This window comes from Chionomys nivalis, chromosome 4 (genome assembly GCF_950005125.1).
Source record: "Chionomys nivalis chromosome 4, mChiNiv1.1, whole genome shotgun sequence".
Lineage (NCBI taxonomy): Eukaryota > Metazoa > Chordata > Mammalia > Rodentia > Cricetidae > Chionomys > Chionomys nivalis.
In genome coordinates this window covers 9,337,562-9,354,157 of record NC_080089.1, presented here as the reverse complement: position 1 = coordinate 9,354,157, position 16,596 = coordinate 9,337,562, and positions in this window count along the sequence as shown.

The window sequence follows — 16,596 nt, the reverse complement described above, 5'->3', positions numbered from 1 at the left end:
TGACCTGTAGTTCATGAAGACTTTAAATAGGCAGAGGAAATTCCCCCTTGCATTGTTACATGGATACCTGCAAGTGTGGAGCTTCAGGGTACTGATCTCAATTTCCATGGTGGTACTGCCTTAGATCAGTGACATTAAAGCCAACTTTCAATTGATACACTCAATGTTATGAATAGCCTCCTATAGACTGTGTTGACTGCATTTTACCAGTTTGAAAACATGTTTTAGATTTTCATCTAGTTAAAAATGACTCCAATTACCTTTATTATTTCTTCCTTAACCCACAGGCTATTTAATAGTGTATTTAATTCACAAATGAACTCAGGTATTTTCCATATCTTTCTATTACTTCAATTTAAAAGTTTTTCATTTGTCTCAATACTGAGCTTCACTGACCACTTTATAAAAAGCAATGTTTCAATTAGTTTATTGATTCTATCTGAAAAATTAAAATCTATGAGCAACATCGAGTGATGTTTAGTCTCCAGTGAATCAAGGTGAATTAGAAAGCTTTGTATGCCATGAGCTGCCTCCTCATGATGAGTTCCGGGAAACATCAGGGCTGAAAACAAACCCTTCTATAGTGTTCATTTCAGTTACACAAACTATCTAATTTATTCATCTTTTACAATGACTGTTATGGTTTAAGTAAAAAGTGCTGTGGGTCCCCAAGTGGCTGCAGTGGGCAGTGGGCCATGAGACCACACCACAGGTCCCTGAAGTGGCAACAGGCAGCAGGCAGTGGGTCCCGAGAGCAGCTAGTCCCAGGCAGGGACTATGCAGTTCCCCAAGTAGCTGCAGTGGGCCACGAGGGGCACCGAGTTTCAGTCAGAGAGCCACATGGTGGGTAAGAGACCTCCATAGGGCAGCCAGTTCCATGAGGAGAGACAGATGAATGGGCATGCCACAAGACCACATTGCAGGTCTCCCAAGGTTGCTGGTTCCAGACAGGGAGCCACACAGTGGGCAAGAGACAGAGACATGGATGGACACACCATGCAGAGTGAGGTTGGATATTTATTTAGTGGGTTATGGAGGGGAAAAGGGAGAAGGAGAGAAGAGGAGAGAGAGAGAGAGAGAGAGAGAGAGAGAGAGAGAGAGAAACAGAAAGGAGAAAGGGATAAGTGGGGAGAAGGGAGAGAGAGAAGCTGCCTCTTCAAGAGGGAGACAGAAAAGAACTCAGGCTGGAGATCAGCTTGTCTTGGTGGACAGGGGAAGGAGTGGGCATGGCTTGCCAGACTATTACATTCCCATCTCTTTTGTATAATAAAAAGCCTGGAGGTTAGGCACAACAGGTTAAAGGAATTGGGGTGACAGATTCTCAAGACTGCTTCCTGCTTTTTGTGGGCTTTGTCTTGTCAGGGGGAAACTGAGAATGCTGGGTGCTGGTCACATCCTTGCATAGCTTGTCTGTTTGTTCCTATCCCATGTCTGTGGTATGGAACTGTCTGGTGTCACTTACACCTGTTTAATTTATTGGCAGGACAGAGGATAAAGTTAAGTTTAGGAAAAATAAAATTAGGACCAAGGAATCGAGGGGGGTGTATCTGACCTGTTTAATGTAGATCCTTCAATTTGGCTCCCTGAAACTCACAAGAATTTTTTTGGTTTGTGAAAACAGAAGTTTTAGACATATACTTTGTATAAACAGTAGCATATTAATTCCAGAATGGCTGTGACAGATATTTTTGCACAATGAAAAATATTTTTAAGACTATGGAAGGCACAATGAGATAGAAATTTGATAACTTGTATTTTTCCTCACACCTTTATAACTTGCAGGTCTTGTATTTGTATCTTACTGATGATTTGGTGAGGCTGTCCTTTTAAACTGACAAAACCTCTCAGCTGTCAAACTGCATCAGATATCTTTGAGAAGGATAAAATTTTACTTGAGTTATTGATTTAAAAACAACAGAGAACTTAATTGGTTGGCACCAGCTACACCACAGGGTCCTCCTTGGTCTCTGAGGGTTGTATTTGCCTTTTGCTGTTTAGTGCAAGACCTGCCAGGCTTCAGAAGACCCTGTGGGCTAAGAAATCTGTAGGAAGACAAGCCTACCTTGTCCTAAGCAGCTAAGCTGTTGATTCCAGTGATTTTTTTCCCACTGTTTGGAGATCTTCACTTTAGATTAAAGGAAGTTTTTCCCAGTGGTCAGTGCTTGGCAGTTGAAGTGAATTGCAGATGGACGTTGTTCCGTGCCCATTTGTTTTCTGTCTTCTTTGGAGAAAGTAGAGTGCTGCTGCTAGGAGCCAACCTGTCTCTTTTTGTTATGAAAAGTTTTTTTTTAAATAATTAAGCATTTAAATGCCATATTCCCCAGATCTCTGAGAAGTTGAGGGCTGTTTATTGGGTATAGCAACAGTATAGAATAGGCCTGGAGAGCTGGGTCCAAGCTTGACTCTACTGGCTCTCAACCTAACAGGTAAAAATAACACTCATAAAAAGACAGAAAGAAGAAAATATTGCTTGCAATAGAAGGTTAATGGCAGAACTGACAAAAAGAGAGAACAGCTTAATATATTTAAATCAGGGTTGAATTAAATATAAAGTATTTTTGTAAGCGACTTAAAAGTACATAGCAGTTTAAAACATGAGACTTATTGTTTTGTAGTCTGAAATGAGATGCAATGAACAGACAATTATAACATTTAACAGTAAACAGGTGCATTTAAATTACATGTATAAACACACACAGAGTGAACAGGAATTGGGTGAAGTGGATGCTTGTGGTGGGCCCTACCAAAGGCATGCCACTGTTCAAAACACACAAGCAACAGAGTCAGCAAGAGGAATTTAGTAACCAAACTATAAGTAAACCCAGGGACCAGGGTATACTTGAGTAAAGATGGTAGGACTTGATCACCTATCCTGGCTCTCAGTTAAGATGGTAGTAAAGACACCTTACAGAAGTTAAGATGGCAGAACTTGGTCACCTGATCTGGCTCTCAGTTAAGATGGCAGTGAAGTCACCTGACCTCAGTTAAGATGGTAGTGAGGTCTCCTGACCTCAGTCAAAATGGGAGCAGTCATATTTTCTATGGAAAAGCCACAATTTTTTAGCTACAGAGATTTTAAGTTTAATAAAAAGAGAGACCTAGAGGTGCAATTTGCCCTGTCATTGAGCCACCATGCCACAGCCATGTTGAGGAGCAAAAGGCTGGAATTGAAAACAGCCACCTCGTGGATCTGACCAATCTTTTTGGCAGCAGTAGCACTGGCAGGGACATTTTGAAGCACTCCTTCCATTTGCCTGTGTGCTGACAGTAGTTAGAAAGCTGCCATAAAAGTGGAGCTGGCGGGACACTGGTGGAGTGAAAGTAAGGGTTGAAGAAATAGGGCATTAAGGCCTGGGGTTTTAGGGCCTCTAAAAGGCATCCATCCCAGGAGGAGGCTGGATTACAGACATGGATGGCTTGCTACCCATAGCTGAAACCACAAAAGCCCACAAACACAGCAACACAACACAGCCTATAGGAAGACATTCCCCCTCTATAGGCAGAGTGTGAATTGGTTGTGAACACTGCAGGGCTTGTAGGAGAGTGTCTTCTGCCTACAGACAGTGTGTTAAAGCCTGACTGGATCTGGTCAGGGTGACTTGGAAGCCAGAGAGCCAGAGAAAAAGTAAAGAAAAGAAAAATGGAGAAAGAAAAATCCAAGGGACCCTGGACCTCCCAGTTGAATGCACCACACAGCATGTGCAGTGCTGGGTCATCCAAATATGATTTCAGCTAAGGGGAGCAATCCAGAGATAAATGTCAGTGAAGGGCTCAACCATATCCATTAAAGTTGTGGCTGGGAGCTGTGCCCCCCCCCACTTTTCTAGGAATACCAGAAGATTTCCATGAGCTCAACAGTCAATTCCTCGGGTTTGGAGAAACAGTTAAGGTGACCAGAATGGGAAAACTCACCAGTTGAAGCTGGTGGTATGTGTAGAAATTGTGGTCAGGCAGATGGAATGGCAAGCTGTTGTAAAGAAACCTGGTTCTCGAGCCTAGAATCCCATACGTCCTCAGCTGACAGGAGGGAACATGGAGTTCCTGGTAGAGTCATGGCACCAATGTAATGGATTAAGTGAAATGTTACGGATCCCCAAGTGGCTGCAGAGGGCAGTAGACCATGAGACCACACCACAGGTCCCTGAAGTGGCAGCAGGCAGTGGGCAGCAGGCCCCAAGACCAGCCAGGTTCAGGCAGGGATGGAGCAGTTCCTTGAATGACTACAGTGGGCCATGAGTCCAAGGCAGGGAACCACATGGTGGGTGAGAGACCTGAATGGGGCAGCCAGTCCCATGAGGAGAGATAGTTAGACATGCCACAAGGCCATGCCACAGTTCTCTGAAGGCAGCTGGTTCTAGGCAGGGAGCCACGTGGCAGGAGAGACAGAGACATGGATAGGCACACCATGTAGAATGAAGTTGGATATTTATTTAGTGGGTTATGGAAGGGAAGGTGGGAAAGGGGAAGAGCAGACAGACAGACAGACAGACAGACAGACAGACAAAGGGGGGATGGGGCAAAGTGGGGAGAAGGAAGAGGCAGAGTTGCCTCTTGGAGAGAGAGACAAAAAGGAAAGACACTCAGACTGGAAGTTGAAGATCAGCTTGTCTCAGCAGACAGGGGAGGGAGTGGGCATGGTTTGTCTCTTAAAGGGACAGGACAGACCATTACATTCCTGTTTCTTTTTTATAATAAAAAGATGGGAGTTTAGGCACATGGTTTAAGTAAAATGCTGCAGGTCTCCGAATGGCTGCAGCGGGCCACGAGGGGCAGTGAGTGGCAGGCAGGGAGCCACTTTGTGGGTAAGAGACCTCAATAGAACAGCCAGTCCCATGAAGAGAGACAGATGGATAGGCATGCCACAGACCACATTGCAGGTCTCCCAAGGTGTCTAGTTCTGTGCAGGGAGCCATATGGCAGGCAAGAGACAGGAGACATGGATAGGCACACCACGCAGAGTGAGGTTGGATATTTATTTAGTTTTCTCCTATAAGGAATTGGTTCATGGGACATAGACATAAAGTCCAGCCCCTGGAAAACTGATGGTATATTTCCAGATCAGTGGTAGAGGTACCTGAACTAACCAGGCACAGAATAGTGAAATATTTACAAATTAAAATGTAAAATACAAAGGGATGAATAATAAAAGACTATAAAAATGAACAAGTAAACATGAAAAAGAACCAAATAAAACTCAAAAAAAGTAAAAAATATAATATTGGAAGGCCAAATTCTACAAGTAAGAAAATTGCTCAGAAAGTCACAGAGAATAAATCATGAAGGTGAAGATAAATAATGAAGAGATAAAATTTAGTCAGAAACAACAAAATAGAAAATGCAAGAAACCACTGACTGAGAGAAGATCTTCACCAACCCTGCAACTGACAAAGGTCTGATCTCCAAAATATATAAAGAACTCAAGAAACTAGACCGTAAAAGGCTAATCAACCCAATTATAAAATGGGGCAAGGAGCTGAACAGAGAATTCTCAACAGAAGAAGTTCAAATGGCCAAAAGACACTTAAGGTCATGCTCAACTTCCTTAGCGATCAGGGAAATGCAAATCAAGACAACTTTAAGATACCATCTTACACCTGTCAGAATGGCTAAAATAAAAAACACCAATGATAGCCTTTGCTGGAGAGGTTGTGGAGAAAGGTGTACACTCATTCATTGCTGGTGGGAATGCAAACTTGTTCAACCACTTTGGAAAGCAGTGTGGCGGTTTCTTAGGAAATTCGGGATCAACCTACCCCGGGACCCAGCAATACCACTCTTGGGAATATACCCAAAAGATGCCCTATCATACAACAAAAGTATATGCTCAACTATGTTCATAGCAGCATCGTTTGTAATAGCCAGAACATGGAAACAACCGAGATGCCCTTCAATGGAAGAATGGATGAAGAAAGTATGGAATATATACATATTAGAGTACTACTCAGCAGTAAAAAACAATGACTTCTTGAATTTTGCATGCAAATGGACAGAAATAGAAAACACTATCCTGAGTGAGGTAAGCCAGACCCAAAAAGAGGAACATGGGATGTACTCACTTATATTTGGTTTCTAGCCATAAATAAAGGACATTGAGCCTATAATTCGTGATCCTAGAGAAGCTAAGTAAGAAGGTGAACCCAAAGAAAAACATATAGACATCCTCCTGGATATTAACCTTCATCAGGCGATGAAAGGAGACAGAGACAGAGTCCCACATTGGAGCACTAGACTACAACCCCAAGGTCCAAACCAGGAGCAGAAGGAGAGAGCACGAGCAAGGAACTCAGGGCCATGAGGGGTGTACCCACATGCTGAGACAATGGGGATGTTCTATCGGGAACTCACCAAGGCCAGCTGGACTGGGTCTGAAAAAGCATGGGATAATATCGGACTCACTGAACATAGCGGACAATGAGGACTGCTGAGAAGTCAAGAACAATGGCACTGGGTTTTGATCTTACTGCACATACTGGCTTTGTGGGAGCCTAGGCTGTTTGGATGTTCACCTTAATAAACCTGGAAGGAGGTGGGAGGTCCTTGGACTCCCCACAGGGCAGGGAACCCTGACTGCTCTTAGGGCTGATGAGAGAGGGGGAGTTGTTTGGGGGACGGGGAGGGATATGGGAGGCAGTGGCGGGGAAGAGACAGAAATCTTTAATAAATAAATAAATTAATAAAAAAAGGAAAATACAAGAGATACAACTTGATATGATAGTCTTGAAAAACAAAGACATTGGCAGTACTTAGGTCACAAGTTCAAAGCCCTAGTGAATAGAATTAAAACCCTTACAAAACGGACCTCAGAGAACTCTCTACATTGTCTACAATATAGTATACACAGAAGAATCGATTTTCTGCAATGTGACAGGTCAACGAACAACCTTGAGCTGACCTTGGCCTAACTAACCCTCACACCACAGTTCTTACACTGCATAAGGAAAATTTCCAATCCGATTTCTACCCTAGGTTTCACCTTCATGGAAACACCCATGCAGTGGTGAGACTCAAATACATAATAGCAAGTATTGACAAAAGAGTGGATCATTCAGAACTCTGACATTTTAGACAGCAGCCTGCCAGGTTTTCAACAACCAAAGCAAAAGATTCTGGAGCAGTTCACATCATGGCAGCCAGACAGCAGGGCCAACAAGTGCTGTCCTTCACTCTATCTCTGCTTCACTCTGTATCCACATGAGAGAGACCACGAGTTCCAGTGTTTGCTGTTAACTTTGCCCCTGGGCCTCTGAATGCCTCTTTCCTTCTACCTCCCTCCAAGATTGACAGCAGCTCTTGTGTGTGCAAATTTCTGAGTTTCTTAGGTGTCCCTTTTATAACCTCTCAGCATGGTTTGTAACTGATTCCTTGGTCTATTCTTTTGCTTGTTTGAACTTGAAAAATCTTGATGCCCTGCTTCACAAGGGTATTGTTAGAATAGCACGTCACTTTGTCTGTGACCGCCTCTGTATCTGCTGCTTTTATTTTGCAAAATCACTTTGTGAGTTAATTCCAAGACCATTTGTTGAGGTATTTGGGGCAATTCTAAGTTGTAACACTGTGAATAAAGATGCGGCATAAAGCACATCTACAAAATTTGAACCATGAAACAGAAAAGCATAGTAAATAAAAACAAATCAATGAACCTAAGTTTAGAATATTTACTACTAAAATCAGAGGAGAAAATATTCCATTATATCTCCACAGATGTGAGAAAAGAATTCTGAATTATTATGATAGACATGTGTGGTGATTTGAATGAGAATGGCTCCATGGGCTCTGTCAGCAGGGAGTGACACTATTTGAAAGGATTAGGAGGTGTGGCTTTGGAGGAAATATGTCTCTGGGGCTGGGTCCAGAGTCTTTCTCTTCCTTCTGCCTGCAGCTCTGGATGTAGAACATTCAGCCAGTTCTCCAGCACCATGTCTGCCTATGTGCTGCCATGCTCCTTGCTGAGATAACAACGGACTAAACCCTGAGCTGTAAGCAGGACCCAGTTAAATTCTTTCTTGGGGACTGGAGAGATGGCTCAGTGTTTGTGAGCAGTAACTGCTCTTCCAGAGGACCCAGGTTTAATTCCCAGCACCACATGGAGGCTAACAACTCTGTAAACTCAGGCATGTGGTGCATAGACTCATGCAGGCTAAACACATATAACATAAATATAACATAAATGAGCAAACTTTTTTAAAAAGAACGTTTAGAAAAACCTTTATTTTATAAGATCTGCTGTGGTCACGGTGTCTTCACAGCAATAGAAACTCTAAGACAACATCTATAAAACCCAGACTTGATGCTGATGAAATTCCCAAGGGCAATGGAGCTTATTCCCAAGAGCAAGTGCAGAGTAAGAAACTGCATTTTGTACCTATGTGTGATGTGGGTGTGGGCATGCACATGCCACAGTGTACATGCAATTAGAGGACAACTTTCAGGAACTGCTGCAGCTTTGTACCCTCCCAAGGCAGGGTCCGTCTTGTTTCTGCCACACTTGCTGCAGATACAGGTCTGTCCACTTTCAGGAGCTCTGAAGTGACAGACACATGCAGCTACATCCACCTTCTAACATGGGTCCTGGGGCTTCAACTCAGGCTGTCAAGCTTGCATGCCTAGGATTTTTTGCCCACCATGCTGCAACTGAGCACACAATGAAGCCCCTGAAATGACTGCTCCACAGGTGGGGAGGTCTTTTACTGCAGAGATGGGGGAGAGTAGCCTGAGGCCAGAAAAGTCCAGAGCAGCCATGGCTATCTCCGGGTGAGAGGGACAGAGAGGAGAACAAACTAGCCAAAGCCAGGACTGCAGCAGAGAGAAGAGAGGGGAGAGAAGCAGGAGAAAATGGGGAGGGGGCTTGCTGTATAAAGAGAACTGAGTAGCTGCCGGGTAGGGAAAGGAAATCCCTGAGACTAGCCACTGTGAGGGCTTTGGTATTCAGAACAGGTTCATGTTACTAGGAGTAGGGAGAGCCTGAAGGTTAGCATGGGCTTTGATATGTGTCTCTTTCTGGCTGTCAGAGATCCAACCCCATTTCACAGTTTCCTGAGGAATACTAACTGTAAGGTTTATCTGTCCTGCCAGCAATCCTCCAGAATTTAGCCTGAGCTGAGGGGATTGTGGTCTAATGCTCATCATCTCCCAGAGTTCATAATCTGTGCATTTTAAACACGGCCATATTTTTTAATTAATTAGGTTCCAAATTTTTGTCATCTAACAAGAAAGAAAACACTGAATAATAAATTAAATAGCACTTACTTGTACAGATAGGGTCTCAAGACTGACAGCTTTAAAGAGGAAAATATGAGGCGAAAACAACTTGTCCAAAACAAGATTAAATAAGAGATAGCCGAGGAAGAAAACTTAGATAGTCTGTGATGGGCGCAGTTTGGGGCTCATCATCACTGGTTACTTTGACGGACATAGCTGGAGCACCGAGACCACTGAGCTCAGGCTGAGCGCTGATATAATTGGACGACCAAGGCATGCCCTTGGGCCTCTAGCAATCCTGTTACACTAGGAAGAGTAAACACAAGCACCTGTAGGACAGCATGCTAGAGCCTGGCACACTCCCGTGGGTGTTGTGCGAATTTACCAGAAACAGAAGCTTCTTCTGCCAAGGTCAAAGGCTGAATTTGTTCTTGCACCACTCACTAGGTCAAGATCAGGAAGGGGGTTATCCCAGCCTCGGAAAAAGCTTTAGAAAAAGAAAAAATTAAATTGTACCCTGTGTTTAGAAAAATGTCCAGCGTGGTGAAAGTATGTGTGAGAAGAGAAAGCAAATGGACGTGAGTGTGCAAGACTGGCTGGAGAGAGGGGAGCACCGACTTTCTCCTGAGCGTGAGGACATCTGGCCCTGGACTGTGCACTGCACACTGGGGCTTCAGAACATGCGCTGCACTGTATTAAATGGCTAGGGAATGTCAGCAATGCTAAGCAGGTATTAAACACAAGCATTTATTAGTAATACATAAATATACTCATGAGTTAATGTGAATTGGTCCATACAGACCCTTAGTTTAAGCTAGCAATAATAATATACAATCTCTGCACTACTTAGTTTTAATTGTCAGCTTGACACAATCGAGAGTCATTTGGGAAGACAGTCTAAATGAGAGGCTGCCTAGATTGGGATGGCCTGTGAGCTTATCTATTGGGGATTACACTGATTGTGTTAATTCAAATGGGAATGCTCACGCACTCTGGGATGGACCCCTTCGCAGAGAATCCTGTACACTCGAGGAGAAGGAGCTGAGCGCATTTGCTCATGCTTGCACGCATTCTCTCTGTGCCCATGACTGTAGGTGTGACCCTTGGCTCAGGTTCCTGTGGTGAGGTAATCTAACCTGCCATTGTAAACTGGATAAACCCCTCTGCATTAAAACTGCTTTTGTAGGACATCTGTTTGTTTTACTGTAAGTTTTTTTCTTTCTTTCAGAAAACTGTCAGGTTTAACCATTATGTATAGTTCAAAGTCAAGTACAAACCTCAACACAGGCCAATTGAAGATATAACCAATGTGCACAACACAGATATCTCTATTTAAACAGAGTGATGTCACGTTCATGTCACATTGAAGAACCTGCAAGTGAGGGCACCAGCAATGTGTACAACCAAACATCGCTGTTGATGTCACATTCATGTCACATTGAAGCACCAGCCTGCATCCATCTTAGGCTTAAAAGTCATCTTATAGTAAAGACAAACTAGGTTCATTTCTGGTTGTGATTAAACCTCTGGTTCTCAAGGAGTGGGCCACGCCCCACCTGCAACCTTAACTACAAATCATTCTATGCTGCCTGTCCCAGGAATGACCGGCATGTCTTTTTAAAAAGCTGTTAGAACCATCTGAACCAGTTGTTGGCTGCCCTGTACTACCACCTTGTTTGGCCCACCCTGCAAATGTCTTTGTTTCAGAAGGAACTAATTTGTTATGCTTCTCTTCTGCTCTGGCAACCACCAGATCCCCCATTTGGAAACCCCCACCCACCCATGAGCTGTGAAAGCCCTGTTTTTCTCACATCCAATGCTGACCTCTCAAGCCTCACCTTAGGGGGAAGCAGCCAGTGTATACAAATAAAAAACCTTGCTTTAATTAATTTCATCATGATAACTTGGTCAGTAGTATTTCTCCTCCCATCTTTAAGATTAACAATATATCAAAATACAGATCTGAAATAAAGCTATGGAAAAACCATAACGTATAGGCCACTTGTTTTTGATTTTATATTAGTATTCTAAGAGAGTCAGCAAGAACACAATTACATGCACTATAGCCTACCAGGCTAGGTAGATTTGTCAGGACGTTTTATCATGGCAACAGGGAGGAGGCTGAGACACACTCTGAACACGTGGTTACTGTCAACACAGCCTTAAGGAGGGCATGCATGCTCCCTGTGCTTGCCTCCCTCATACAGTCTCTGTCACTTCATCACTCAGAACTGCTGCAACAACAAAGGGCAGTTATAACCAGGAAATGTTTGTGAAATGTAAAGCAGTCATAATGTATTACTAGTGTCAAGGCAGAATTTCCATGTTATGACTCTTGTATATATTCCTCCCAAAATAATATGAGGATTTTTGGCATTCATAAAACAGCAAATGAAACTATTTGTTTAGACTCTTAGGCACTTCAGACGCCACACAGGACCAACAAACAGACAAGAACTCAGCTCATTGAACAAGGAATTTTGAAGTTTCTGGTAAGTAACTGTGTCTGATACTTGACCATGGATAACAAATGTTATGGACAAATGAGTGGATGACATTGCTGTTGAGAATGTGCTTCCATTGATTCTCCAAGACTGCAGAGGAAATCCTATCACTAAACTAATAAGAAACACTAAAACACTGTCCGATGTCAACAGTGACCTCCTCCTGACTGCCATAGAAAGGCCCAATCTGTTTTCTCTGACTCTGGAATTTCTGAATCAACTCATCCTTCTGAAAGACCTCATGTCGGTTGCCCATTTAGCCAATCATCTTTTAGAAAGTTTTCTTTCCTATGGTGCCACCATTCAATGAGCTGGGGAGGTAGAAGGAGGCGAACATTTGGTATGTACTCTTATTATAGCTGGGGAGATAGATGGTTCAACACAGTTGTCCTGCAGGGTGCTACAGCTGACCAGTAAGCATGTGGTCCATTACTTTCCAGAATGCTCCAAATGACATCAGCTGCTCCTCACTGGCCACAGTGATGCTTCTCCAAGGAACTGCTTTTCTAAGAACCATACAGTCTGACCCACCCCAAAAGTGTCATACCCCCAAACCTTCTAAAGACTCTCAACCAATGACTGTCAGTCCCTTGGGGTAGTAGGTGTGTGCTTTGTGTCATTTATTCCAAATTGTCTTGCAGGGTCTAAGAGACACTGGCACCATGGTTGAAGGCTCAGCTTTTTCTGATTAGCTCTCCTCTCTCCGTCACTGCAACCACTCTGTCAGTCAGTGCCAACAACACATCAGACAAACTACTGAAGCCTTGCTTGAAGATGTTCTGAAGGATCTGCTTTGGAAAAATGCAAAATGCCTGCCTGTCTGCCCTTCTTCCTTCTTTCCTTCCTTCCTCTCTCCTTTCCTCTCTTCCTCCATTCCTCCCTTCCTCCCTTCCTTTCGCTAAAAATAGAAGCATGCACAAGGTATTGAGAGAAAATTATGTAATCAAAAGACATGGTCAGGAAAGGTTTCTCAGGGAAAGCAACACAACCAAGCCATGAAGAAGCTGGCCTGGCAAAAAGACCCAAGGAGGTGGCCCAGCTAGGATGGGAACCTGAAGAAGTGTAGCTGAAATGAATGTGCTCTTGGTGCTGAAGTGACAGGTGATGAAGCCGGTGGACGCAGACCAAGGTCATCTACTGGGGTCACTGAGTGAATTATCTTCCGTGCTAAGCCAAGGCATCTGGGTTTTATCTTAGAACACTGGGAAGACAGAGACACTGGAGAGTTTTAAGAATAGGAATTGTGCAATCATATGTATACTTGAGAAGATTGCTTCGGCAGCAGAGGGGAGACAAGATTAGAGGGGAAAGTGGAGGTGCGGAGACACAAACTTTTGAGGTTTCCCATGTTGTAAATAATGATAAAGTGGAAAATCTGACATTAGGTAAAACAGAAAAGTAGAATTCAACCTTTGGTCCACCCACTGACTGCTCTGTGGCCTGTGCGGAGCTATTCTCTTAACCTGTAACTTCATTTTGTTCTGAGTAACAAGAACAACACCACTTCCTGTCAGCGTCTGGTGTGGGATTGCTCTAGTGCAGTACCCAGTAAACACCCTCTCTCACTTACTGAACACAAGCTGATGCTGAAGAAATCAGGGTTGCAGCTGGTGATTTAGGATCCATATACTTCTCTGGGCTTTGGTTAGGTTGACTGATTGGATGGCAGGATGGCCCATCCAAACTGGAGAGCACTTGCTTTGTGTGAATTCTTCCTTGGGAAAAGTAAACAAACTCTCTCCACTTTACAAATGACATCAGCAACAGACCAGAGATCACTTCCACCCAACCTAGCTAGCAGAGCAAACCAGTGAGTGCTGGGCATCTTTACAGGAGCTTAGGTGAGTGGTTACTAACAGGAGCGTGGCAACTTAAAACGCAGCTGCATCACTACAGCGGTCCACTCTAGCATGGGTGATGACCCCCAAAGCTGCACTGATGGGGTCTCCCTTCAACTACACTTCCATCGGCTGTACGCTCTAGCAGCTCTCAAGACTGTATGGGGCATAGGCTGAATTACATATAGATTCAGGGAGGCATAGTAGCTGTACCTCAGATGAAGGGAAGTGTAGTGGCTACGTCTCAGATGAAGATCGAATAGCCCTTCCCATATGTCTAAGAGAGGATGTCAGGCCCAATTTTGAGAATCTCTTGCAGGTATTCACAGTTGCTCTAGTTAAAATGCAGATGGCCATTAATCTCAGAGGATAGCACTCCACAAACAGATAAACAGTTCTTGAGCAAAATAGAGGTCAGCAGTCATTTATGTTAATGGAAGGTCCTGAGGGTTGGAAGGGAGATTAAAGAGAGAGGAAAAGAGAGAGAAAGAGAGGGAGAGAGAGAATGAGCTTGAAATGAGGGCTCCTGCTCTGTACTGATACCCTAGTAAAAAAGACAGTTACTCAGGTGCAGGAAAAACAACTATGGTGAAATGTGGGGGAGATAAAATTTTGAAGCTCAGTAAAAGGAAAGAGACCAAAGTTTGTACCTGAAAGACTCCAGATAAACCCTTCTGTTGATCTGACTCTGTAGCATGAATAACCCAAACCAATGAAATAAGTCATGTGCCTGCAGAAAAAGAGTTTAGCTAGGAAGGCCTGCCTGCTGACTAGCTACCCACTCTGCTGGGCACCTCTGCACTCCAGGCAGGCTTGCATTCACACTATGACCTTCTGAAAGTCAAATCCTGGGACTACGAATGGACAGCCTTTGAAGATGGCAACATAGTCTTGGCACTGCAAATACTTGGTTCAGTGATCAGCAAATTACAAGATTATAAGAAACTGTAGCGCGCCAAGGCGCTCTGCGCACCACGGCGCTGTCAGCTGTCATGTTCCGCTGTCAGCTGTCATGTTCCGATGTAGCGCGCCACGGCGCTCTGTGCGCCAGGCGCTTTGCGCACCTCGGAGCTGTCAGCTGTCATGTTCACAGGGTCTGGCACTAAGCCCGTTGCCGCCATTTGCTAGTGTCCCTAGTAGCAAACAACTTCTGCGCACGCTCGCTACCGGCCCAAGAGTGGTTTGAATCCACCTATCAATTGCTCACACGTCTTGCTCACGCAATTGCATCAGTGTGGGCCGAGCCAATCAAGCAATGACACATCATAGGCGGACCAGGCGCTGTATATATTCCCCGCGCGGTCGGGCTCGGGGTCTTTTCACCTCCATCTTATCTTCAGTCTTCTGTGCTCCAATAAAGTACGTTCCAAGAAGAATCCTGTTGTGGTCGTCTTCTCTGCTGGCAGAGTTGCGCGCCGCAAGAAACCTGAAATCTTTTCAATTTTCATGTTTAAATGTTCCATCAACTAGAATCATTTATTTTAAAAAACCTCAAATTAATCTTTCTTAATACTTTGAAAATGCTCTATCAATTTTAATGCTGTCCAGTGATTCTCCCAGGGACGGTTTGGAAATGGGTCTGATGTTTGTACACATCACAAAGGCTGCAAAAAAAAAAAACAAAAAAAAAAAAAACAAAACAAAAAAAACACCCACTTGTTTTCAGGAGCAGAATGACACAAATGTGAGCCGTCAAACACAAAGAATACCTCCAGGGGTGGGAAAATGTAGTAAGTCATATAATTTTACAGAAAACAAAATTTCCTTCAGCAAACTTTAAGGAAAGTTTTTAAAGCAATGAAAATTCAGATGAAATTTCTTTTGATGCCTTCGAACAATGATGGCAATATTTCAGAAGGACTTGGTCATCTAATAAAGGTTTCTAGACAACAAATGAAAGAGCAGCAACCACTGAGTTTTCATTTTCATAGAACAAACATTTTTTACACCATAGCAAAGCTTCACTCTTGACATAAGTTGGGTTTTTTCAAGGGGTGAAGAACTTAAGGCCAAAACGTTCTGACTGGAGATGGACGCACAAGAATCATCAAAACAAGATTCTTAAACTTGGACATTTCCTTCCTAGAATTTGGCTTTACATCACACTATTGCAGTAGAAACTCAGCTGAAAGCAGCAGAAATATTAAAGCATGGGTACCTGTCCAGCCAGCCTTAAAGAAGAATCACTAAATATTTTGGAAAATCACTGGTTTTTTTGGTGGTTTTGTTTTGTTTTTGTTTTTGTTTTTTTTTTTTTGATGACCAAATATTTTCATGGAAGGATTCACCAAGTGAGTGTGTTAACACAAAACACAACTCTCAACCCAAGGGGTAAGAATTGGTTTTGGGGGGATAGATATAAGTGCCCATGATCCAGGAGCACAGATTCAGTTTACCCTAAATTCCATATTCCGATGTAGCAATACTTCCAGTAACAAAGCAAAGGAAATCATAAATGAAGACACATTTCAAACATCAGGAAATATCAGGTAAGTGAGTCATAGAAAAGTGAACAAATCTTAGCTATAAACATCAGATGTCTGTCAAGAAATACAGATCTTTGTGCACATTTCAAAGGATTCACCGGTGGCCACAGGGATGTTAGGTCACTTGTAGAGGAGGAGGGTAGTCAGTGACCAGGAAGGAGGCTAAAGACAACCTGAGACCATTCAGCTATGAACTTACAACATTCCATCCATACCAGTGAAGTTTCCATGTATCAAGGGCCTTTCCAGGAAGTTTTGTTCACAAGTACTATTCAAGTCTTTTAGTATAAGTACAAGATAATCCAATGACAATTAAGAATTAAAATGTCGTTACTTAAGCATAAAAGTTAAATAGCCTTTTAAGAAAAATTATATTTAAATGATTTAATATTTGATACTGTGGTGTTTGTTTATATTCATAGTGAAAAATTAATATCGGAAGCTAAAATTGTATACTCTAACAAATTTTTCACATGTATTTGAGAGGTTAATGAGACTTTTGTTAAGAAATAAGAATCAGTTGACCTCAATGAGGTGATGAGAATTAATGTGTGATTTAATGATAGGCAC